Source organism: Cygnus atratus, chromosome 2 (genome assembly GCF_013377495.2).
Source record: "Cygnus atratus isolate AKBS03 ecotype Queensland, Australia chromosome 2, CAtr_DNAZoo_HiC_assembly, whole genome shotgun sequence".
NCBI classification, from domain to species: domain Eukaryota; kingdom Metazoa; phylum Chordata; class Aves; order Anseriformes; family Anatidae; genus Cygnus; species Cygnus atratus.
This window is the reverse complement of record NC_066363.1, coordinates 24,211,627-24,239,446: the sequence shown is the minus strand read 5'-3', so window position 1 is coordinate 24,239,446 and position 27,820 is coordinate 24,211,627. Positions and strand designations below refer to the sequence as shown.

The following is a 27,820-nucleotide window of genomic DNA, read 5'->3' as shown; positions in this document are numbered from 1 at the left end:
TCAGGGACCAGGGATGTGATGGTCAGAAAAGGAGCAGAAGACATGGAGAGGCAAAGGGCAGGCAGCCAGGAGGCTTCACGTCTTTTCAGCAGCAGCAATAGAAACTATTATTCCTGGGTCACACAAGATTATATCCTGTCCAACAAACAGCAGGTAAGCTTGTTTTCATAGTGCACGGTGTTTTCTCTTGTGTCAGCCTGACACAGAGGATAATCACCTCCTACTGCTACATACTGGCCTCACACTGTGGGTTGAAAGGTATGAATCCCACTGACAACACATCTTGACAAAGGTGAAAGAAAGCATCATTGTGATTCATTACATGTAAACTTTCTTCTTTCAATTCTTCAGTTTCCAAATGCTCAGGAAGTTAAAAATGTTTGTGCAATGTTGTATCTATGCCTTCTATGTCTGTGTTATGCCTTCTTTAACTTGTGGTTATTTTCTTCCCCCATGAAGCCTTTGACACATTCATTGCCCAAAGTATATGCTGCTTTTGCAAGACAGAGAGATTTATTGAAAATTAGACCCTTGACTCCTTTATTGTGGAAGCTGGAAGGCTTCAAGTAAGTGGAGGAGACTAGAAAAAGTAAGAGTTTCAGTAGATGAATGCCTAGAAAATTGCATTTGAGTCCTGCTTCTGCTAGAGCACCTACATGATGCTAGAAAAGATATTAGAACTCCTAAATGATGCTAAGGAAGTTATATTAACCTGTTTATTTCATTTATTTTTTTTTTCTAACAGAAATTAATTTGGCAATTCTCATTTTCCATATAGTATGAGATGGCTTCTGGTTTGGACTGCTGATACACTGAGCATTCACTGCTGCAGCTGAGGTCACTGCAAAATGAAATCCAACCTTAACATATTAAGCACTAAAAGATGCTAGGAGCTCTGAGAAATCAGGCAGGAAAAATTGATTTATTTTTAACAATTGCCATCCTAATACCTGTGCCTCAGCTCCTAGTGTGTAAAGCAGACACCTCTGTACCAACTCAGCTGTTGGAGGTACTGTGAAGGTGGCTTCCCGATGCTGGGAGGAACTAAGGTATGATGCATCATAAAAAAAAGCCTCCATGGAAATTAATGGGTCTGTATCTGGTGCAGGCTACAGATATTGTAGCCGTAATGCACAGGATCAAGCAGTGAATGATGAAGATGAAGATAAACCTTAACTATCCATCTGTGTTCACAATCCATTATCCTGGAAAAAAAAGAAGTGATTTGAGGTCCCAAGAAATGATAGTATATGATACTGTAAATGAAGACTATAGATGAACGAATAAACCACATGTGGAAGAAATTAAATTTGAAACCTTATTTTTTGTATTTCCTAACTACTGTTTGAATTTGCCACCTTATTAAAAGTTCTCAAAACAGACACTTTAGGAGATAAGAGTATTGCTAAGAACTAATGGATTGTTTATCTTCCCAGTTAGTCACAAACACAATGAAGAGATTTATAATATAAAACATAAGCCTGGCTCAAATTTACTATCAGCTTCTACTTCTTTCAACTGAAATATTTTGTCTGGTTTGATGTTGCAAGACCAGAGTAATTTAATTTGAGACAGCAGTCTTTGATAACACAGGACAACATATATTCCATTGTGTCAATTTTCTGATCTCTGTTTTTCCATCTGATGTAGCGGCTTCGGTATATGCCTTCTGAAAACTGAAAGAATTTCATGCAGGCATCTGTACTGGTCTGTTCTTTGTACTAATTAAATTAGTTTCCTGTTGAGTAAGTAAAATACTGGCAGCCAGGAACAGTTGGGGAGACAGCTCGGAGGCTTAAGCACTGAACCATGAACTTTTCTGTTTACTACAGTGTTAAACAAGTAGACACTCTTGCTGACATTATGGGGAATGAAAGAGCATTCTGTTAAGATATTTGTTTCATTACTGTTCACGAACCACTGATCTTCTAAAAGAGAGATTTTTAGAGATACAGTAAGTATTCCATTTGATATAGTTAAGTAAACAAATGTATTATTTGGTTTAAAACTATGCGTGTCAAAGTCAAAGCTGAATTTGAACTTCACATCTAAGGGGGTCAAAACTCAGAAGGGAGAAATAAGCCAAACAACCGCACAATGACCCAGTCTCATCGCGGGCTCCTTACTTCCATTCTAACAATCACAAAAGTGAAAATTGATACAACGCACAGATCTTTGGCCCAAGTACCGCACAAGTGGTGTTGACACCTTGAAGGATTAGGGCAAGAGACATCGTGTCTCTGATCTTCTATTCTCGTGTCTTTCGGCAACTGCTGGAGAGTTAGCTGTATGTATACATATAAGGCATAACAACAAAGCAGCACATGCAGTACATGAATGGGAGGTCTAAATATCCATCCTTAGTTCAGTCTCATTTTTCCTTCTAATGTAAGAGCTCTTAAAGCATTATAAATTGTTTACACTAAAATATACATGCTTACTACACTACATACACACTGAGACTCTGTGTGCATATATTTAGCTTAAAGCTAATCTCTGAGTAAAAACCCTTTCTGAAAATAGAGATTTATAAAAAGAAACACTGATAAACCTTTAGCTATTGGGACTCTAGTGGTCACTGCAAAAACAGCACTGCAACACAAAACCTGTGTGATTTTGCTGATCACCCCATAAATCTTCCTTTGTCCCATGAGTTTAAGTTTTCAGCCAAGAAAAACAACATTCTTCATAAAATTAATGAAAACAAGCTGCTCTTTGCCTACAGAAAAAGATTTTTCTTAATTACATTTTTTGCTTTGAATCATATATCCTGTAGTTTGATTAAATCCTCTTAGAAGTCAACTAAAAATTAGAGCTTTGCAGCGTGAACCTCAAAGGCGGTGTTTACTTGGAGAATATAAACCCACTGTGCCTTTGGAAGCTGATATTTAAAGCAAGAATAAGAGCAATATACAAGACAGTTTTTATTATTTTTATTATGTCACTGCATAAATTTATTTTCAGGGCTTAAAGTTTTCAGAGAAATATGATCTGGCCAATGTATTTATTAGAAATAAATGGGCTGTATAAATGAATGTAGATAAAGCGAGAATACTGGAATTCTAGTTAATCCCTTGAGGCAGTAAATCAGGATTTCTAAAGCACTTAATGCAAAATATCTGCATCAAGGGGTTAAATATATAAAATATGAAAAGTCAAAGACAAGAGCTAGATTAAAAGGTTACATGGAGACGGTGCTGAAAAAAATGGAGCCTGCTGCTAAATAGATATCCAACAGACATTTATTTAGGTTCACTGGCTGCAGCAGCCGCTGGCATACTCTAAATGAACTCATACAACAAACAAAAATCAAATTCTAGCAACAGTCTTTGATCATTTTTAGTACCAAAGCAGAAAAATTTCCACGTGAGAACCAAGCTACATGCACTTGATTAAGCTAACACAACTAATTGCCCTAACTGAAAAATAAAAATACAAGTTGTCTATACCCTCACTGCATCCTTACAGTCTCGGTAGTCCAGATGAGCCTTGCATTCTTCCTGGCGGACAGGACAGCAGACTGTGAGAAGACATTGTTCATTAATTTAAATGTTAATTGAATCAGTTCCTATTTACCTGAAAATCTCCGTCCGCTCAAGGGTGAAACTGCTCCAAAGAACTAAGACTTTGCCAGGCCTGTATCATAGTCTGCATCACCCCAGCTCTGTTCCCTTACAGGTCTTTCCAGCTCTGAGATACAATGATGTCCACTGGCTGGAATGTGCTCATAAACCTGTTCAAGTTCATCTTTCTGATTACCAAAGTTTCCACACATGCAAAATGTTATCACCACAAAACTGCTTATACTTTGGGGTTTATTTTTTTCCCCAACAAAATTGCAGACTGAATAATATTTTTCTTTCACTCTGGCTCCCAATGCTTTCATATAGAAATGTATTCTAAAATCTTGTTTGTATGTACTACTAGAGAAGCTCTACTTAAACAAAAATAAAATACAAAAACCCACAAACACCCTGGCCAACAAAAAATGAAAACATTCCTCATACAAAAAGCATCTTCCCTTAGATTCTCTGTACCGTAGATGTATTTCTTACACAACTGCAATCACCACCCATGACCAGTAAGAGTTGGCTCTGAGCTCAGGGGTGCTCATTTTTGTAAGGTATAGAAGAATAAGGAATACCTTGATATACATGTTCCTGCTTTTATGCATATGTGTGGATAAAATTGAACTTCATTTTTGTACTACCATACGAAGACTGTAGCCCTAACCTTTGAAGGCACTCCATGCAAAGAGACCGGTAGCCACACAGAGCTTGTTTGAAGTCAATGTGGTTTTCCCGGTGGGAGACAGGAAGAGACAGGAATTACTGAGTTAAATTTGTGTATTAGTATTTTCAACATAAATTAAATACTTGCAGTTAAAGCAATAAATACTGACATCCTACTACACATTGATACCTTTTAGATCTTTGGGAAGGCAAGCGACCTTGGTCCTGCCTCTGTCGTTCTAAACTTTAAATTTTTAATTTTTAAAGGAAATTTAGTCCAGCTTGAGAGAAGAATTCCCCTTTCCCACACTGGCACATCCAGAAACTTCATTTGCTTCAGTAGGTCTTAATCACATCCCTAAAGCTAAATATTTGTTCAGCTACATTCCTAAATTGAGGTTTGTATGAACAGGAGATGAAAAGAGATTTTTCTTTGTATGACAAATTACAGTGCTCATCACTTTTGTTCAGCAAGGTCATATCAAATACCATTTCACAAATCAAGGAATATCTTTAAATTACTGTGAAGAGATGCAGAGGATTAGATGCTGCACACATCTTTTCCTGTTTGGGACAGGACTGGCAAAATCCACCAAAACCCTGAACATATGAAATATGCACTTTTTAAACCTTTTCACCTAAAATTGATAGTACAGAAGTTAGTTTCAAACACCAAATTTTTGTTACTTTTGCCACCTCTTTGCTTTTTACTGTTAAAGATGCACATCTATATTATGCCCAACATAAAGTTGTTCAAATGGACATTAACATGAACTTCTACTTTAACTCTTGAAAGCTTTGGTACCCTGAAAATGCCTCTTAAGCATGCTCTTACGTCTTGTTTTATCTAATATTACTATATTAGATGTTGTCAGATGTTGCCCACCTGAGCAAGCTTTAGGGCATTTTCTCACCTGTTATTTGGCCTCCTGATTATCACTCATGCATAGGAAGAAAATACTAAAATATGCCCAGGGAATGGTTGAGAGTCTCAAAGCTACTATTTTAAGTGAAGATATTGACAGAAATAGCTAAACACATCAAAGGTGTGTGAACTGTGAATCGTGCTCATTATGCACACATTTTATTTGTGAGAAGAGGCTATTATGATTATCATACGGATGTCAAAGCTGATTGTAAAATAGCAATCTTTTGACAACCCAGTTTTACAGTGACACTTAAAACCAGTAAATTAAGACAACAGACAAATACTTGGGAATTCAAGCAAATCTTGAAAAAAAATGGCACTTTAATCGCTATTTTTATTCATTTCACAATCCTGATACGTTTACTCCCAAGGGTCTGCATTGGTGTGGGAATGTACAGGGAACATGCCAGCACAGCATTGCTAATTCATTTGTATTTGACCTCTGAAGAACAGTTTGTGTCATTGTGGAGCAAAAGCGCTGGTAAAACATCTGTCTAGCTAAAAGACCTCAAGCAGTTAACCTGCTCAGCAGAGGCAACACAACCAGGCACCAGGATAATGACCCCTACCCAAATGTGGAAGGTACCTCAGTGTAATACCATGACAGCAAGACAAAAGATGATGGTAGCTCAGCAGGAAAACTGTAGCGATGATATAACTCTTGGTACTGTATGTGAATGAAATGCCTTAACAAGTACAATAGCAATCCGTCTTTACCTAACAATGATTTAAAGTTTTGGTATTTAAAAAAGACAACAAACCACTGTATCCTTCAATTGTATTTTAAGCTCCCACTTTCATCCCATTTTACTTTTTCCTAAATAAAAATCCTGATAAGAGTAAATCTACTGTGTGGGTAAAAGTTACAATTCAGATCAAACCAGCTTTTCCCATCTGATATATGAACTACTGGCTGGCTGTTTGTCTGCCTTTGGTTATGACACTATTCTTTAACACAGACTAGAAGAACCTGATGAGCCTTGTTCAGCGAGTCAAACCTGTCCTAACAGACAGATTAACTAACTTCTTATGCAGATTATTTATGCTTAGGATGCCTTTCATTGTTTACACTGAACTCTTCTTTCTTTTTTTAAAGGGAGATACTGTGTCACATATACATTATTTTTACCACGCAGAATGCCTCGAATACTTCGCTACCACTCTTTTAGCACCACACAAAAAGTTCTGGGTTTAAACTATTTATTTTTAAAGTAGTAGCATGATCGGACCTGCATGTTTATCTAAAGATCTTTACTTTATGAGAGAGATTTTAGTCTGTGAGGTTTCCTCTACACATGGTAGGCAGCTGTCAGAAGCAGTGAGCAGGGCGAGGGGTCACCGCAGCTGCTCTGCTAAATCACAGGGTTCCATCAACATTGCAGAAATCCTGCAGAGTGGGAGCTGGGAGACCATGGATTAGAGTACATTGGAGTGTGTATATAAGGTCACATCATGTCTATCAAAGTGATATCAAACTGGTACACCATACAATACATTTTACTGTGTTCTCCGTTCAAAGAAAATAAAAGGAAACTGGACATGTGTGTAGCAGACCACAGTTTAACACAAAATTTCGCATTGTCCTTTCAAATGGATTTACTAAATTCACAAAGGTATTAAATATGTACATATATATATACACATACAGTAGAGATGTGTTGACCAAGAACTACTTTTCATAAACTATTCAGGTTAAACATGAATGAGATCAAAATAATTCTTATTAATTACACAGTAGAAGAGACTATTAAGAGAAATCAGATAACATTCCCTGAATGCTATACACTAGCATACATAAACATCTGTCATTGTACACATATGTCAATAGTTTCCCATAAAATGCTTATTAGTATTTCCTCATGAAACTTCACTTTTATAAGTAGCTTTATCTTCTCAAGATAGCCTTCAGATTAGGATAGATAGGTAGCAAACACATAGTTCTGATGCATGGGTACACACAAATCAGCCTCAAACCAGTCTGTTTCAGAGGACAGCTATAGGACATTGCATGCTGTATCTGTTATGTTGTAGACAATCCACAGGGTACGGGCGTTTGTAATTCTCATTGTTAGGGTGTTTCAACCAAATGCACAAAACCATGTTCCCCGATCAAAAAACAAATGATACAGGGCCAACATCCTGTGTGCAGAGAAGGAAATGGGTAGGGCAACACAGAATTTATTTTGGCTGAAGCGCTGAACAAATGAGATGACTAGACAGTAGACAATGTCTTGCACTCCTGGCAATCTTGAGCAAGCTGAAAGCTGGTAGAAGTATTCAGACAAGAAGGTTTTATCAAACCACATCTGTCTGCAAAGTTAAAAAGTTGATGACATTATAACAATTTAATGCAATTTCAAAATAGTTTCCACAAATTTACAATTACTGGTAATCACCTTCAGCAATAGAAAATATAAGAATAGGTGCAAAGATGAAAACGCTATGTAAGCATCTTGATTACCAACTGTTCAGTTGTGAAGTATGAACTGCTGAAAGAATCTAAATCATATGATTTAGAAGAAAGTCTCCCAAATATCTGAACCAACAGATACTTTTTCTGCAAAAAGTTCTGAATTTTTACTATTTAATCTCTTTCTGTGAAGTACTCATCATGGGCATGTGGACCACTTCAAGAATTGCTGATCTTGGCAAAGTTTGCAAAGTTCTCCAAAAAAAATAAAAATGTTACCACCTTAAGCAGAAGTAAATTACAAAATTACAAACCTCCTGTTCTCTTTACCATAAATACCAACACCCACTTGCATAGTAAACCCTTTAATCTCTTCGTCACAAAACCCTTCATGCCTGGCATTCAATCACACATGCATTTGCAGTTATTTTTCACAGCAGATTATCATCCTGCCCTCGCCCGTTCATTGCTCAACCTTCCTGGACAAACACATCCTCATTTCACTGATATGTATCCACCTCCACCTCATCTCTACCCACACCGAAGCCCTGTCTTCTTAACCGCTGGCCCAAATACAACTGGGGCTCCGAGAGATTTGTTCTCAGCCACCAGACTCAGACTGAAGGGCTTGTCTATCTTTGGACTTCTCCAGTTTTGTTTTCTTTGAAGCAGGATGCTCTGATTCTGGACTCTTTTTTTATTGGGAAAGGCTTACCCTTACACTGGACAAGCACGAGTTGGCACGATTACATTGAAGAATAAATGTGGACAAACACTCCTGGCAGTGCCAAGCCCTTTCCTCAGCTCTGCCACTGTTGACCGGGGTACAGCCTCCTACATCTGCAGCTTTTTTACAGGGCTCACTGCTTTATAAGCACCGACCTTGTTGGAAGGATTCCAACAAGGGAGAAAACCAATACACCCGATGCCGTTAAGTGACATTCTTACTACCAGAAAGAAGTGCTGCATCTCCCAATCTACCTGCCAAATATACTTAACTTGCTTTACAAATGTTTTCTCAATCTTAAGTGAATTTTCTTCGCAGATGTCTAAATAAATGAAAAGGATTAAGGACAGTTGGTGGCAGAAATGAGAGAAAGAGGAAAGTTTCCCACAGCTTTCAGCCCTGTGACTACTCTACTAAGACATGGTCTTTCAAAACACAATCAAACAAAAAAAAACACCACCAACAACAAAGCCTGCAAACGATACCTTCTTTCCATGTAAGAAAATAGTTACTCTTATTTTCATGTAACAGTAGGTTTCCTTTTTTTTTTTTTTTTTTCATGTTTCAGCCCTTCCTAAGGATTGCTTTTCCTCAGAAGAGAAAAACGCCAAAGAAAGCAGGAGGAGCAATGAGTTGTAAGACAAACATATCTGAAAAATATTTTACACCAAAATTATGAGAAATTTTGCCATCAATTTCACTTTGAAATCTCTCCTGCATCCTCTAGTGCAAAACCACAGTTCAGTACATATTTTTTTCCCATCACTTCCTTCTCCCAGCATAATTCACAGGCCAGAGATCAATGTCTTACAGCCTGAACAGCACAGTGGGAGATGAGAAGTCACATGGAGACAGCACAGAACTTGTGTACCTGAACCCCCAGCTTCCACAACCAGTTCTGTGCCAGTTCTGGGCACACAACTGATAACTATTTCCCTTTTTTTTCCATGGGGCGTAGCAATTTTTCCACTGGGTAGATTGGCCAGCTACATAATCAATACACGCAGACCAAAAGGCCCTGAGAGTCATCCTGTAAGCATGATAATTACATCCGAAATACTGTAATTAAGAGCAGGCACCACTACGAGTTCCACAGAACCAGCCACCGAAGGGATGATTCAGAGCACAGCCCTCTGCTCGGCTCCCAGCGTTGGCTGCAGCCCTGGACTGGGATACACACTTGTGTTGAGCTCAACACGTGTTGCAAACTGAACTGGGGAGCTGGACAAGCTGCACGTTTGCTCGGCAGGCTGCCCTCGCTGTGTGTCACAGCACGCCAGCGGTGCGGGGAGTTTGCATTAGTTAGTCATGGAGTACACGATTCAGAAAGCTTCACTGTCCCATGCTATCAAGCTTTTATAAGTCACAGCGAATCAGCGAAACTCTTCAAAGATCAGCTGCCAAAGTGTGCTCTAAATGAAGAAGTCTGTAATTAGTATCAGAACTCTACTATTAAGAACTTTTCAATAATTCTATATTAAAAATGTCCTGGTTATAATTATTATGTTAGGCTGGTAACATAATTGCATATGTAATTATTAACCATATTAGAGGAGTAGGGCAAACAGTAGCTAGCTTATAGCAGTTAGTTCACAATTAGCTCATAATGATTTCATTATTTGGCACATTGTTTTCTTACACAAAGCTCTCATGATTTCTTTTCTGAAATTACAGAGAGAATTGCTGATTGAGAATCTCCGCATGAGCCTGGAATTTATGCACTTGTTTCATTGCAAAATAAATAAAACTAAATCGTGTACTTATGCACATATAGGCCAGGCCCACTGAGATCTTCAGGACAAAGATATTCAGGCTTTCAAAACAGAGATACAGCCACTAACAAAATAATCTCTAGCTGCAAAACAATCTTTCCTTCCCTTAAAATATATGCAATAAATTAGGAATGCAGCAAAATATTTTGACAGCAATCTTCACCTTTGTAATAGATTTTCTAAATTCTTTATGGTCCCTAATTTTATTATTATTATTATTATTATTATTATTATTACAAAATGAATAGCTGTACTTTTGGAAAACATTCCAAATGTTTTGATTACACGAGGAGAAGAGAAAAACCTTTTATCAGTATCTTTAGAAAGATATAAAATAATACTTGCACACATTTAGATTTTTTTCAGGAACATCCTTACACTTTGCTAAACAACAACAAAGAACCACACTCTTCATGTTTCCCCCCCTTTTTTTTCCTTTGCATTTTCATCGTTGGCTCCTCACTGTTTTCCCTGTCTGCTCTTCTACTTTGGCAAGGGCTACTGCAGCATGTCTGGGAGAGTCAGTAAGGAAAAGGAAGTCCTGCAGTGACAGAGCTTTTCTGCATTCTGACAGTGCAAGACGCAGCCTCTAAATAATTCAGTTTGGGACCAGAAATGGCAATTCTATGTATGTAAAAATACCTCAGCTCTGAGGTCAAATGGTTCACATTCCTAAGAACTTGCAACCAGATCTGTTGCAACTGCTAAGTGGAATTTCCACATTTTGAAATGAGTTCATAACTTGATTTCAACTGTAAGAGTAAGAAATATTAGTATGCATAGAACTTGTTTCACCATCTTTAAAAACAAGCAAGCAACAAAAAATAAACTAACAAAAAAATCCAACAACCTCGACAGTCACTATTTTAGATTATTTGGGAGTCATTTCATTTTCTTATACATTTCAGTGCACATTGCCTGGTAGAAAGTAGGAGGTAGAAGAAGCAGTCATGACACATACATTAGAAGGGTAAGATAACTTTATAAAATCCGTTTCATATATAGGATAGTGGCAGGATGAGGCCTTATGGTGTTATCAACAGGAATAGGGATAATACTATTAATCAGAAATGGCAAGGCAAGAAAAAAAGGTATGTTATCCAAAGAGAGCACTGGAAAACCATGTGACCAAATATTTTGTTTATATATCACATGCACATATAATTAGATTATTTTCTTAAGTATATAAACACTACCACATTTCCATTTTGACCTCTATACTTTAGACAATCTCAGCCCCGTGAGTGCAATGGATTGTCTGAATGCTGAATCCATCTGCGAGCTCTGCCCAACCCTCAGTGCGTGCGTGGACACAACTTTCACACAGGGTACTTCCAGCCCCTGGGGAGGAGAGGATTTTTTAGCATAGCTTACTGTCCCTTCTGGACTGTTACAAGACAAAGGCTGATGACAGGAAAAGGAATAATACTTCCAAAACAAAGGAACTGCTTAATTTAAGTCCACGGAATACAAGTTCACATTTAGAAATATGTGCTATTTAGCATGCAAGTTCTTTTCAGCTAGATAAAGCTTTTTTTTTTTTTTTTAAACTAACAAAATGTCTGAAGTCTGGAAGCAATCAAACTGAATGTGAATGTGAAGTAAAACTCCAAAAACGCTTGCAACACAACTCTGGCCTATTGCAGTGCTGTTATTCCAGTCCTAGCTTCTGCTGGAACTGCCACAATGAAGCTGCACAGGAATCATTGAAGAACAATCACAAAAATACCTTTTTCCCCACTGTCCCTCAAGCAGCATGGATCAAATTGCTGCTCAGCTGTCTGTCTTTTAAATAAAAATATTTTCATCGTTGTATATGTATCAATGGCAGGTTGGTGGGTGTTTCGCCTCTGTTGTTTTGATTTTCACACTCAAAGCCTTGGATTGCCAGGCAGCACTGTGGCGACAAAGACTCTGCCATGTTTTACAAACTTTACTCGTTTTCTTTAGGTACAGGAGAAAGTGTGCCCAGAGGAATATCTGGCTTCTTTTCTCTTGTTTAACACACACAAAAAAAGCATCAGAAAACAGTAATTGTACAGATCTGACAGAAAACCAGTGAAAACGTATCGTTATTTCACATGAAATTTCAGATATTTTCAGGGACATGGCCCATACCTATGACAGGTATGAACACTCAGTGCTGTTGTTTTTCTTCTATCTTATGCTACTATCATAAATATTGTAAAGGAAAAAATATCCATAAATGGTTTTCTTGTCAAAAACACGTGCGTCTTTCCCACAGAACTAGAAGCATGGGAGAAAAGCTTAGCACGGAGTGCTAAATGATTCAGAGGAAGATGAGAAATAGAAACAGGTTGGTGGAAGAGGATGTGGGAGCAGTTATGTGATCTGCTGGAAAACTCTAAATTCAATCTTTAAAAGTTTCCACATTTGCAAATGGCAACTGTCAGGGACGAGATATTGTTTAGATGGACTTTCAGTCTGCCTCAATATGGATGCTTTGATGTTTGTACAAGCCTTGAAAACTCTGGTTTGGGAGGCAGTTAACCTTGACACCCTGAGACTATTCAGGTAACCCATCTGTCTGGCAAAATTATTCATGTACTTTCTGAGAAATATAGTTCTTAGCCCTAAAACATTATTTTAAAGTTGTACTGTTGTGTTCTACCGGTATTCTTACACTAAATTTCTTTTCTATTTGCACATATTTTGATATTAATCCTTAACTTCAGTGCTTCCTGAGTTTCAGCTCATTAACTCCTTGATTATAATGACTAGGAAATACATAATCCCAGGATTTGATTCAATCTCAGTACGTGTCCTACAAATTCCATTTTTCTGCAGTAAAACACAGCAGTTTATGATAAGAATGCATATTTATAATAGTAGATAAAAATACTTATCTTAGAGCACTAAGCAAAAACTAAGAACTGTCCTGATCATCCATGATAGACCCTCAGTTCTTCTGCAAAGAAAATCAGTCAATGGTAATTAAACATTGTCCACCAATGTGTAACATCTCTTTAGATGTCCATTTCCCTTTATTCCCACCAATGCAATGCAATCTTTTCAGTGTGTACCTATCTAACCAATGCTTTCAAGTACTTCTCCAGGTAAATGAGCCAAGGCATGCCCACACTGCCTCCCAGGCTAGGGATGCTGCAAGGGCAGCATGCAGAGGTGGTTGCACAATCGGCCCCACTCTCAAGAATGTGAATGTTGGAAGCTGGAGACAAAATCAAGCCTTAGAAGTGGCATACAAAGTTTAAGTAGATTCTTTTACTTATATGGCAAAGCTGGGAAACAAGCCTTTTATACATATTTTCTCCCATTATACCTCCTCTCCTCCCTCCCCCAACAAATACTGTCACTTGTGAGGACAGTAGATAGAAACGGTTGAGGGAAATGTTCCTATATATGGAAGAGCCTCTGAGTTAAAGATAGCTCCGGATGACAGATCATGTTAAATTCTCATCATGCCCAGCCTCCTCGCAGTTACAGTAGTAGAGATTAAGTGATGAAGGAAAAACCCGCTATTTAATTCCAGGGGCTTCCCGACAGGAGAAAATACTTCAGAAACTGACAAAGAGCCCTAAATTCCCAGCTATTTCCTCCAGTGATATCACCCATAATGTTAGCCTACAGTTTTCAGTGAACCTGACACCTGAGCAAGTATTTTAGTTTTCAGTTAACAGCGATTCAAAGGTGCCAGATAATATTTGTCAAAAAACAGTGCTGGTTTTCATTTAAGAGAGCTATCTCCACAGCCAAATGACTGCTAGATCAGTATTGCGCTGGAGCCGTAATTCAAACCACAAGCCTATAATATGTTGTTTCTACTGCCAACATATAATGTTTGCTGAATATTAAATAAAGTGTTCACAGACTTTAACACTATATACAAGCATTTTCCTTAAATGGATAAGGCCACCGATAAGCAGTGTGACTGCCATTTTTATTGGCAGTCATGAGGTATGTGTTTAAAGACTTAATCTTTACAATCTGGTTCTACACAGACAGGTCTTATCCACCTACTTCATCATTTTTAAATTAGACGTATTTGCTATAATAAATATTTCTACCATGTGCATTTATTTGTATTAGGGTTAAAGATTTATCATCTCTTAAGGATGACAATTTATTATATCTTTCTTTTCCTATTAAGTTCCTACGCCACTTAAAGACATAATGAAGAATATTCCTCCCAAGAAATATTTTAAGGGAAAAACATACATATACTTAAATTTTAAGTCAAATGAAAGAGGTTTTGCCGTGTGCAACTAAAAATCATACAGGTCCATTCTCAATCGCTGTACCAAGCTTATGGAAATTGGCACAGATGAAGGCCGTGCTGTTCTGCTTCTGCTTTCCATTCCGCAGGAAATGAAGAATGGCTCGATGGCCTGCACAGATGCAAAGCTATTATTTCTCCTCACCTCCTGCCTATTACCCAATCTGCCTCCAAGGCGCTGCAAAAGATGACCCCAAGGAGCACAACTCCTTGGTGTAAGGGCAGGTAACATTTGGCTTGAACTCCTGCATCGTGGATTTGACTCCTGCTCTGAGAAAAGCAATTCTCTCTACCATATTCTTCTTGGTTGGCTGGTAAAGGCTTTCTCTTTGGAGATGCTGCCTCTGTACTCTACCCATGACACCAGGCTCAGCAAAGCTGGCCCCAGGAGACGTAAAATGCACTTTTCTCTTTGTGAGAGGGAAACCCTGTTGTTACCCCCTTGGGTTTTCCTCTGAAAGGGTAACAGGAGGAAAGCTTTAGGCTGTCAGAGGCTTCAGGGCGGCTCAAGCCCCCAGCAGCAATGCTGAACCAGGACTAAATCAGCATACACAGCCCCCACAGCCTTCTCCCTTGCACCAGCAGCTACCTCCTCTGGTGGTCTTTCCATAGAGGCCATAAAAACACAGCATGGTAAATTCAGGATGAATATCTAAAGGTATGTGTGCACAGGCATGCATTCAAGATGTACATTTCACAGCTGAATTTAAAAACTGGCAAAGCCAGAATGTAAAACACATTGAGGATTTTGGTTAGCTTTATCTAGTATAAAGAAACACTAGGGGAAATAGCACTCAGGGACTCCTTTTGAAACTCCTGCAGCTTCTATCCAGAGTCTTGGTTTCAGTTATTCTCTCGGTCTCTCCATGGGTAACTTTAAGGATCCTATAAACACATGTAGTGGGAACAGAGGGCAGGACCAAGAAAAAAACGGGACCGACTTCCACTCTCATCGCAGGCAAATGGGAAAGGAAAAAGCAATCCAAGTATCAAAGCAATTTACTGTGTAGCTTAATGGCAGAATGGCAGTCTCGTAATTTCCTAAAAGTTTTATAAGCAGATAATAATAATTATTATTTAATAGGAAGCTGAGTATAATGTACATAGTTTAGTTATAAGCTGAACAGATTTCTTAGCCTTTTTAGAGTGGATAAAATAAAAACTTACTATGTGCTAGAAGCTTCTTTCTTTGCTGACAGGAACCAACTACACTTTTGCCCCCTCTTAAACAAACCAGTGTACTTTTCACTCCATAAATCTCATATTACTTCCTTCCTTTTCATTTATTTTGAACTAGAAGGAGGAGTTTTTAACAGAAGTGCTCTATGGCAGCAAAAGGAAAACAGCAAATGAGGATGGAAGCTGCATAAGGAAAGTAAATCAAAAGTAATAAAATCATGCAGATCCAGCAAGCTTTGTGGGGGGAAATGAAGTCGAAGTTGACTGAATCCAGAGCTGGAGAAACATTACACATGAGAAAATACCATTAAAAATAGGCTGCTCTCTTAACAGATGATATGGGAAATGAAGCAATAATTTATAACAAAGATAGGAAAAAACCTGCCATGCTTGCAAATTTCAAATGAGATGCAAGTTTGAATAACAAGTGATAATGAAATGCAAACACACAATCTTAAGGGTAGAACACCATGGAACAATTTAATTAAAAGGAAAACAATATGCTCTGCAACACAGGATCAGAAATAACATACTGCCTGATGTTCCTGTTCATCTAATCGGGTAGTTATTTATCAGATAGGGTAAGCAATGCATTCTGGGGCTTGAAAAATTGTGCACAAAGGTTTGAACTTGACCTGAAAAATACCAGTAACGATGCAAATCTTTTCAAGAAAAGATTTTAAGAAGATCTTTCAGCTGACTTTAGGTTACACAAGTATAAAACAAATTGAAATGTCTGTGGTCATAAGAACTTCTGCTATGCATGTATAATTTTTAGAAGTAGCTTTACTTTCAAAAGCAAGCATTTACTGTTAATAAAATGTGGCTATTTTTTTCCAGATTCCTGATAATGGTCTTAAAAATATTTGCACAGTTCTGCAGGTCTTTAAAAAAATCACATCCTGAAAACCTCCTATAACCATGATATTAAGCAGTGCAATGAAAGGGTAGCTTAGTTTATGTTAAAGGATATTAACTACAGTAAAAGATATTGTAGAAGAAAAAGGCCTGCAGATTTGCAAATGAGTTTCACACATGATTTATAAATGCAAATGTGAATAGTAGGTGATAATGAAATACAAGCAAGTGCATGCACATGACAGATCAGATATCCTGGGGAGGAGAAGGAAGCGATCTGCACGAAATGTAATTTTTCAGACTCAGGAATGTCAAGTACTTGGACCCAAATAGTACAAGAAAGCAGCATCTTGATAGAGTGGAATTATGGGAAAATAGCATCTGGGTAACGCCAAATGGTATCTAGAAGGTAAAGGCGAAGTATGTATTAGCAGTTGAGAGAGAAAATACAGTAGTAAGATACATTAAAAATAAAGATATCACACTTAAGTCTGAAAGAGAGAGCAATAGCTATATTGCTCACTAATTTTAGCCAAGGTTACCAAACCTCACAAAGTCCATAAAAGAAGACAATGTATGTGTATGAATATAACAATTCCCTCTAATGCATGGCTTACGTTAGTGGATATTCTTGGTTTGCCATTACAAGGAAAATACAGATACACACAGGAGATGTATATGGAACACAGAACTGGCAGCTTCCAGATTAAGTTGGGTATTAGTTGCACAGGGCTTTATTAAAAAATGAATTACTAAAATGGAGCACTAGTAAATACAATAAAGATAAAAAGGTTAAAGTATATACAACTATCTGCACTTTACAACTTGATGCCTCATGCAGAGCATATGTGGAGATTGAAAAGAAGCCTCAGATAATCCTCAGGCAAGAATGATTGCTCGACAACTTTGGCAGTTGACTTTTTAGGGCAGCTTTAAATCAATTAAAATCAGAGATCTGCCTGAAACTGGGCTGTGTAAGGGCTGGGCATCTGGGCTACTCTCCTTTCATGCAGCTAAACCAAACCGGAGAATTCAGCATAACGTTTTAGGTGACACATGGAAAGACACATTATACGCAGTTATAGCAACATTACAAGCCAAACATGAAACGTAAGAACAAAGAAAAAGTGATCCTTATAATGAATATATGAAGCATGTAAAGTACCTTTATAAAATATATAATAGACGGTCAGTAGTGCGCATGTACCTTGAGCTACTGAGATCTCTCCAGGACATTACAAGGAAGGCATTTAGAAAAGGGTATCCTTCTTTCACACAGGCTGGATGCACCATGCCCCTGACATTCAAAGGGTTAATTACACATCTGAGTGTCTGCTCCATTTACTGATAAGCAGAGAATGTTGTAATTTTTTGGATTTATGAATTGATGGGGTCAGTCAGCATCTTGCGCACAACAGCTCCTGTCTAGATCTATCCCTTACCTGCTGGGCAGAGACAATTCCTCTCTCACTTGGAACCCTGAAGCCCTTTAAGCCGCTTGCTCTGTAACCTTGGCAGCTGGGCTGAGCACAATTCTTCATTATTTTTTTTTTTTTGCAACTGGGCCTCTCTAAACAAAAACTACGGAGCCTTGTTAGCCAACAACTGAGCGTGAAATCACTACATTGCCATCCCCCACTCTAAGAGTCAATCAATTTTTTTCATTACAGATTTGTATGCTAGGGTCAACAAGAAGAAAAAGCACATGGAACGAAATGGAAATAACAGCAGAGAGCTACAAAATCTATTCCAAGCTGTAAGATTATTTTCATTATAATGATGTGTAGTTTGGAAAAAAAAATGCACTTGATAGAATTTATAAAAATGAAGAAAACCTAGTGGTTAATACTGCCCTTCAAATGCTAGCTCACATGAGACTGGAGATAACAAAGCAATTGGTGCAGCCTGCACTGCCATATCTTGATGGTACAATGCTTTACATTCAAAAGATCTACTATTTCTTTAAAAACACTGCAACATTTTACATTAAGCAGAGAGTAAACTTAAGTGACAGGTTTAAACTGCTAAGTTTTCTGGGTGATACTTTCATTGCATTAATTAGTAGGAAGGAGGATCAGATAAAGGCTTGGGGCTAAGCTGATATATTTGAGCTTGAGAATCAGGGCCAATCTTCTCCACAACATAGTTGTGACTTTGACTCATTTCCAACAATTTTTTTGCATGGTAGTATCCACTGCACTATCCATTTGCTTGACCCATGCTGAAAAATGCTAGATGCAGCCTGAAATGGACCCAAACATGCCTGAAGTTGTTGGTAATGTAAAGGTGGTCACTACAGACTGCTACCAGTTTTAGTAGGCAATTTTCACCCTGTCCACTTTTTGGATGGCCATGTAACAAACCCTAATATGAGGCCTGATGAAAAGTCAGGACAATTTATCTGCTTCAGGAAGACCACAAACATGATACATATCATTTAGGAAGAACAGGCCAAGTATCCTGCCTTTTTTGTTTGTTTGTATATATATATATATATATATACATACAGTTTTTCTTTTGTTGTTTTGTTAGAGAACATACCTACATTTTTTACAACTTAACTTCTGCATAATCAAACATTTCTCTGATTTTTTTTTTCTGTATTTGAAAAGAACCATCCCTGTGTACCTTCAAAGACTCTTACTCCCAGGAATTATTCTTGCAAAAAGCCAAATAGTGTCAGTGTACCATTTCTGAACTGATACTTGCAATGTGTGTTGAACCTCACATTGTTGAGCCCGTACACTCTTGGTGGAAAATCTCTGTCTCTTATTAATATTAATATGATATAATGGCCTTGATCTGGAGGACAGCCATCACAGAGGGATTTAGAGCTGTATTGAATGTAATCCTGAAGACCATTTAACCCTATTCAAGTTGTTTGCTAAAAACCCTGAGGTTGAATTCTCTCCTGATATAAACAGCTTAGAAACAGTGAATTTATTATAGGTCTACATTGTTAAACTATTTCCTCTACCACAACAGAATCTGCTCACTTGTCCAAAGAAGGTCACCCATCTCACTGTTGGGTGGGAATTTGCCTCTTCACTTGTAGTTTCCATTCTCAGTCTCTCTCCTAAATCTCAGACAAACCCCTTTCTCCTCCAACCCTGTTCTACAGAGTTCAAAAAGCCAAAGTACCAAGACTGGAAAAAAAAAAAAAAGCTGATTTGTAATCCATAGAAGCCCAAAGTGTTTACATATTTAAAATGGCTTTTGTAAAACCAACTGTTCTCCATGTTTGCAGTAAACAGGAAAAGTAATAATGGACTTGAACTGTAGCAGAAGCAGCCAAGCAGGAAAGTTTCTCTTGATGTCTAACAGTATGGATGGCAAAGCTCTGGAAAAGACTGCCTGCGGGAGGATGTGGAATCTCTGTTATTGGATGTTTTTAAAAACAGGTTAGTCAAACATCTGTCAGAATGACACACGTACAGCTGATCCTGCCTTGGGGAAGGCAGGGTAGACTAGATGACCTCTCGAGGCTCTTCCTGCCCTATTTTCTATGATTCAGTGATTCAGCACATAGCTTTGAAACACCCTGGGGCTTGATTCCTTTCTCACCTCATGTTATTTTTAAATTGGTGCAACTTCACTGACTTCAGTAGAGCTTTTCCTCCCTGTCCTGCAGTAAGTGTGAGAAGAATCAGAACTCTCATTTCTTACACAAATGGAGACTGGATCGATCTACCTTCCCACTGTGCTGGTCTGCTGGTTTCCCAAGATTACTCCCCCCCCCCCCCCCCATTTTTTTTTAAACCACTCTAAGGCTGGTAATATTAGTGATTTAATTCAACACTTCAACACTTGTACTATTTTAGTAAAAACGCAGCAAAGGCAAAAATATATTGATTATAAGAAATTTGAGTAGAGTCATTCCAATTTTCAGCAATTTTCAACTTTTTTCCCAATGCATTTCTTTTCATGTACAGAGGTAGAACCTAGGACTCACAAAGTCCACCTCACCTACTGGAGGAAGCCACAGTAGACAGCAAAAAAGGAGGAAATGACAAAGGATAACACATACTAAAGTACTTAGCAGTACCTCAGAAAGACAGACACAATGACACAATATATTACAGTTGGCTAAAACAGCTTATAGACAGGGTATTCTGAAAATGTTAGGGTGTGGGGGCAGGTTTTGTTTGACAGGTAATAAGCATGGGAGCTAATCATGTTCCCATTTATCAATCTCCAAGGACAAGGAAATAGATAAAATATGTCAGAAGCCCCTGAAGCTACACAGAATCAACAATACTACTTATTTTAAAATGTCAAAGCTATCCACATACTACATGCTGTCAGCAGATTACACAGAGTTGCAAATGGCCAAAAATTTGCAGTCCTTGACACGGCAAGTGAAATATAGTTATAGTGCATCAGCTCCAGACAACAGAAGAATCACAGAAAATACAATTCATACCACCTACTTTGTTCTTTGGCCATCATCATCATCCATAGATTTTACATATCCAGGATGTCACAACTTCTCTTGTAGCATTTCTCTCTATATAAAGTCCTTTTTGCTAATTTGTTTTTTTTTTGTTTGTTTGTTTTTAATGCATAATATATTTTTTCTTCTTGTTCTCCAAGTGTGAAAAAATGCAACACCAGGTAGTAAACTGCATTTTTCATAAATTTCCTCTAATCTAAAATAATAAAAAATATTGCAAGGTACTCTCTTCAAAATAGATTGACTATATACACACACACATACACATCTGTGCATGTAGGTGGATTTTCATCTTCAGAAAATTCAGAGGACTAAAGATTAAAAAAAACCATCAGCATTAGAATTTGCCTGAAACATGCTGCTCGGGAATTCAGCAATTTCTGAGACTTCTAGCAGATCCTTTGTCTGACTAGTTTCAAAGTGGTCACTCCCTTTCTGTGCACCCACAACCCAGGAACAACTTATGCAGAACTTCAAGAAAAAGACGGTGAAGATGCAAATGGAAAAATCTCAGAGGCTAATAACTCCAGTGGTAATTGAACCTGGCATATTTCCTCTATCCCAGTCTAACAGGGATTTGAATATTTGTTTCCCTCAAGTAAAGGTTGTGAAATCCCTTGAAACACAAAACTACGATGAAAAGGTCCCTAGTGTGCAAAAGAGATTTCATTTACTTGTGCAGTGCTTTGAGATTTGATTCTTCACTTAAGAGTATTCAATTTCCTTGGGATGATGAAAGATTGTATAAAACCCAAAGGAACACAGAAAGGTTTAACTTCCACTTCTGGATTCCTTTAATTAAGAAAATGTTATCTGCAGATGTAGCAGGAGTGGGGGGTGTCAGTTCTTGGCTTGAGGAATAGTGAAAACATAGTGAAAGGTTTCAAGATGTGTTCAAGAATTTAGCTTATCTATATTCAGAAGAACAATCTTTTGAATACTTTAATGTGAAATCACTCAGACAAACCTGCACACTAAGTTTCATCCAGCAGTAAGCTGTATAGCTTCATCTTTTAAGAATTCCTCTGACTACTCAAGAACCCTCCACAGTATGTTAGACACATTCTTTTCTGAATTTGAGAGGCTTTTTTGCCTTGTTCCTTTGGTAAGGCCTGCTCTGCATCTGAGTTCATCGCAAGGTCATTTTCCTTTCTATACTTTTTTATCTCATTACATTTGCTTATCTCTAATAGATTCTGCTACTTTGTTCAAATGTTGCATCTGGGTGATGGCAAGCAGAGATACCTGAGTGGTATCATGTTAGCTCCTACATGTCAGCTTCTTTTGAGCTACACAGCTCTTCCATGAATGAATGAATGCATCTTCACTTGAATGGGATCTTTATTTTATATACATTTTTTTCTTTTCTAGTGGGGCTCTGTGCATAGCAAGCCTGGCAATAACCGACAAGGCTATTCAAGGCTATTCCTTAGCACTTTATTTTTTATTTTTTTATTTTTTCTGGGGGGGTGGTGAGGGGCGGGGAAGACCCCTCACATATCTTGTCTGGAGAATGTTGTATTCAAAATCTTTTTGGCTTATCTTACTGGTCAGTTGTCCATCAGATATACTCAGAGGCAAAGACTGGAATATCTGCAACAATAGACTAGAGGCAACAGAGTGGAAATCTTTATAATTGTGACCCTTTGTAATGAGTTAATCACAGGTATGTCTGTGTATTCTGTTTTTATTCAGGCTTTGTACACCTTGACCTCTGTTACTGGCTGATGGTTCATGAATTTTGCTTTTTAGGATTTTAGGATTTTTTTTTTTGATTCACTCAGTCTTTCCTGGTTCAGATGCTCTAGTCCAATGTAGTTAAACCAGTGAATATAGCCTGTTTAACAAAACAGTCAAAACAATCGGGGCTACATTATTTTCTGTAAATATAAAGACATTTTCTGACAGTGTTCTCAAGAAACGGAACAAATTCTTCCACTCAGTCACCTCTCCTGCTCAACACAGCAGTTCTATCAGCATGGAGCCTTGGACGTTGACAGTGACATCTGTGCCTTTGTGCAAGGACAGGAACACCCTTCTTCCATCAGTTATCTGTATGGTTGTAGGTTCCCTTGAGTTTCATATAAAGGTCTGGAATTTGCTGGAAAGAGACAGGTTCAGAAATAGTGGAAGATATATTTTGCCATTTAGTTAGGAAGGTTCAGATCTTTTTCTTCCATTATCAGCTCCTACTTAAATAAGAGATGCTGGAGTCTCTGCTTTTTGTTCCATAGTACTGTGACAGAAGGGGGAAAAAAGCCTAGATTTCCTTTTATTTAGATGATGGAGTTAATAAATGCAGTCAAAAACATGTCTTAGGAAGTTTACTGTTTACTGTAGGTGGCTCTGATTCTTGTGAGGGAGAGAACCATTTGCTCTGGAGGTGTACAAACCATCTGAAGCAGAGGAAAGAAAGGGCAGAGTGAAGCTGAAGTAGAAATAGATAGCTTATGTTCTAGTTGTCACCTCTAGTTGAACAGAAAAAAAATGGGAGAATTGTACTTATCGGATTTAAAGCCCTATATAAAACAAAGTTAATTTCACCTATTCCAGCACTCCTGGCACCCATACTTCGAATTCCCTTCCCATCTCAAAATTGTTAACAGCCTGCCAACATGAATGAAGGACAATTTGGCTTATTTGTTTTCATTCTAGATTAACACTAATTGAAAAGTTCATGCCACTTATTCAGCCTATAGAATGCTTAATATAATGAAAGAGAATTAATCCAATGAAAGTGCCAGTTAAGGCTTTGTTACTTTAGCATTTAACATAATTTTAACATTTAACATAACATTTAACATAATGTTACTTTTAACATTTAACATAATGTTACTTTAACATTTCTACTGTCAGTGACTAAGAAAAAATGTCAGGTTAAGACAGAGGATTGCTCTATAATATACTTGAAACACATGAATTAAAGCAACTCAAGTTCATTGAAGGAGACAAGGAAGTGAGAGGAAGTCTTTACATTGGGGACCTAGCAGCAATATTTTCTAGCTGAAAAAAGTGCTCCATTTGATAAGTTGTTTTCACACATTTCAAGTAATTATAGGTAAGAAAGTTCAATAAATTTTAGTTATTTACTTCTGTATCTGATTTTTAGTTCTTCACAATAACCTGAATTCAGTTAGTAATATGTATTCAAGACGTTGTCTGTAATTGTGCATAAATTAACATTTTTCCTAAAGCAATATTCTTTTTATTTACTTGCTATCTTACTATCTGTAAGGCACCTAGAATATATTATAAGACATAGAAATGCAGTAATTACTCAAGAATCCCATCTACAAATTAACATGATGATTGGAGCAGTTAAGTATCATCGAACATTCAGGAATGAATCATGAATGAAAAGGCTAGTCAGTTACCTGAATAAAAGCAGAATTTATGCAGAGAGGGGTAACAGTCTGCAAAGCTGAACACGTGGCATGAGATCATTGCATGAAAGAATATTATTTAATATACGATTGCATGGTACTTAGCACAACTGAACTTTCCCTATTCCGAGCAAAGGGAGCCACATCTGAAGATAAACACAAAATAATGAGATTACTCTTCCATGATACAGAAAACACACTCCTAAAGAAAACCCAAAAGTTCTAGAGGCAAAAACGTGGTAAATTTATAAATATCGAAATGTCAAAACCTTATTTTCCACTTCAGACAAGTGGCCAGTCACTTTCTACAGATCATGAAGAACTTCCTAAGAAGAATGAATAACAAAGTTGACAGCAAATACAAAGACTGTTCATCACAAAATAATAACTATAAAGAAATGGAAACATTGAAATGGATCAAGTAGCAGTTGATAGCATAAAGATGACAACTTCTTACCATGTAAATGTTGTGGCTGGAGGCAAGTTAATAAGTCATGTATGCGTAAGTCATTAGGATTTCTTTGTGGTAGCCCTGTAAATTATACATGGGCCTGCTTTTAGGGAAATCACCTTTTTGCACTCCTGTAGATTTTATGCTAAATCAAAAAGCAAGGATGTAAGCAGAACTATTCTTGCTTACATATCAATTTTAAGAAACGTGGAGGTCTCATCATTTGAAAAAAAAATGGTAAAGGAACATCTCATTAATTTAAAAGGAATTAATGCAGTCAGAAGTCAAGATAGTCCAGTCTGTCCTCTTTACCCCAAGGCTTCTGGGGGAGTGCTGGGAAGCTCCTTAATAAACACATTTACACACATTTTAGTGAATGTCTGGTATTAGCCAAGTACATAAGAATCTCTCTAAATTAAGACATCTGTAGCGATGATATGCAAAGCTGTCACAGTGCACTATAGCCCATATTCAAAAATGCTAATGGGTATTAACTCACATGAATTAATAAATAATTAACATGCAACAATCTCTTCACATTTAAAGAAGACATCTTCAAATCTTTCAATCCACTCAGATTAGATTATGATCTCTTGAGCAAACAGTTTTTCAGAAAATCTAGCTCTAAACTTTTTCTTATTTCCAGGACATCAGGTTTTTCCTATTCAATTCAAGATTATTATCGCCATTTAAAATAAATTACTCAGCAAAATTATTTTAATGTAACCAGATATTAGAAGATAATTTTTCAGTTAAGAGTTCAAGAAAATCTGATTGACAGAAGTATGTGTGACAATGATACAAATCCAGCTTTAGAGCTCCTATGACCTAGTGAAAACCATACCGACTCAGTATAATCTAACTCTGTAGTTTCAAATCTGATCAAAAAATTTGATGGGTTTAATTTGAACCAGGAGCTTTACGGTAGGCCAGGTTCTCTGTTCCCCACTAACAGCATAGAGCCACTGTACACTCAGTAAATCAGATCAGGTGTCCGTTCTTGATCCAGATCAAATTTCTTCTGCTGGGCAAAGCAGGAGTGCTTAGACCCCGTCTTAACAACTGCGGAACCACAGCTAATTGTATTAAATGCTGGAAAATCTCTATATGCAATATATAAACAGAGCTCTAAAGGAGTGAAATTCATGCAAAAATACATTAAAGCCCTTAAAATAATTAAGAAATCTACTTTATAGAATAACACATTTCCACTGCTTTGAAAGACAAAATGTAGCAGAAAGGAGCTCAGAAAAAAAAATAACGGTTCTGCCATACCTACTTTCTTTAAGCCAAATAAAAATAAATCTAACAAAACAGGGAAGCTCTATTTAGTAAAAAACTGTGAGTGAACATCTGGTCTCAGAGATGACCTAATTTAACATAGTTTTTTGAATTTCTAATGACTTTGCTATACTGACAGCGGGAAAGTAGAATACAGCTTTTACCACCATAATATAACTGATCATATGCATGCACTCCCTAGTACTCCAAAGGCACTACTAGCACCTAGTGTCCCCACTCTTCCAGACATTCCCATACCTCAAGAAACAGAACAGAGCAAATCTTGACTTCAGTGTAAAACCTGTGTAAATGGCTTACAGAAAACTTACACAGGTCAGCTGGGACAAAAATGCTATTGCTTCATGGCAAAGAGCAGGGGTACCACATTGCTGTAGACCTGACTCCAGCTTTCCAACAACCCACCCTTTGGCCTGTGACTCTGAACGGTTCTGGATTCCTTAGACGTGCACCAAGCATGCTCTGGGTTTCACTTGGAAGGAGGAAGAGCAACCAGCTAAGTCCAACTCCATGGTTCAAGAGACCCTGCTGAGATTATTTTCCCCTTTGGCACAGGATTTGACTTATAGTCTTAAATGTTTTACTACCCAGTGAAATTCACTGTAAGAGAAAACTCATAAAAACAAAAACAAAAAAACATGAAGCATATGCTTTTTCCTCCCTTAAATCAAAACCACTGTGCCAGTTTAGAATATGCTCATGACAACATGAGTTCAAGACAGAACAATGTCACAGTCACTTATGATAAATCACAGAAAGTGAAACCAATATTTCAGAAATGCAGAAGGCTGACAGGAAGCCAAGGTTCTGCCAGAACATTATTCCAAACATGGATTGAGTCGCCAGAACACCATTAAAATTGTGCAACTCTTTTGATGACCTTTTTGTGGTCCATCTAAGTCATGTGCAGAACTGTATGAAAGGAGAGCGGTATTTATTTATTTATAATGAACAATGATCCTTTTCCTACCTGCTGTGCCATTTCTCAATGAATGTATGTGGGTTTTCAGGATGAATTTATACTTAACAGTTAAAGCCTAATCAGCTTACAGCACTCCAATTGGAAAGCAAATCCACGGCAACACACGTGATATCAGTCTGCATCCGTGTATACATGGTCACAGCCACTTCTAACTTCTCTTCAGTTGTATCCCATTTGTATTGCTTAAAATTTTACATTATTTCCAGGGACTTGTTTTCTCCATTGTATCTCTGGTACTGTAGTTTGTACTTCATATGCAGAATTATGTAGCTCTAGCTGGTATACTTTTCAAAGTCTCATCTTCTAACCTTAGGAGCTGGCACCAGTTCTCTCAACAAATTTTGCCCAGGGGGTAATTAGCAGTTGCATGAGCATGGTGAGTTACATAACCTCCATGCCATTACCGTCATTAAAAGAAGTGACCATTCCTTTATTAATATTCAATGGTTAATGAGGATATCTTTTGATATATGCTTAAATTTTACTTTGTGTAATAGTCTAAAAGACTGTAATACAGATTTTTAAAAAGAATTTTATATTCCAGTTATAAAATCTTTTATTTTAAATGTTACTTTTAACAGCTCACTCCCTGTTTACAAAGAATGCCCTGCATAAAACACAGTACAACAGCGAATCAGAAAATAGATGCTCTAATTTTCTTTTTAAATAAATTAAAAAAAATAAAAGAAAATGTAATAAAAAGATAAAACCTTCATAGAGAATTGCAGCAATTATATCTCCACAGCTACAATATAACCCAAAACTTTGCAAAGGCTTTGATTATTGAACCATGGCTGAAGTGAATAATTTGGCTTTCACTAAGAAAACAAGTACATTCATTCTCACCACAATGGAGAGAGGCAGTTTTAATTAAACCTTATCAAAAGATGA

The 27,820-nt window shown here is 37.4% G+C and overlaps 1 protein-coding gene across 6 annotated transcripts in view; it reads right to left on the bottom strand.

Moving 5' to 3' along the window:
• The window catches only part of CDK14 (cyclin dependent kinase 14), a 332,062-nt gene that overhangs the window by 19,393 nt on the left and 284,849 nt on the right, over positions 1-27,820 (bottom strand). Inside the window, exon 15 of one of the 6 annotated variants that reach the window (XM_035545534.2) lies at positions 3,366-3,520. The exons of 4 other annotated variants lie outside the window; for them this stretch is intronic. The gene's annotated coding sequence lies outside the window, so the exon portion shown is untranslated. Of the gene's footprint in view, positions 1-3,365; positions 3,521-6,653; positions 7,471-27,820 lie in introns of those variants that run through there. One more of the 6 variants, XM_035545533.2, reaches the window with a different exon arrangement.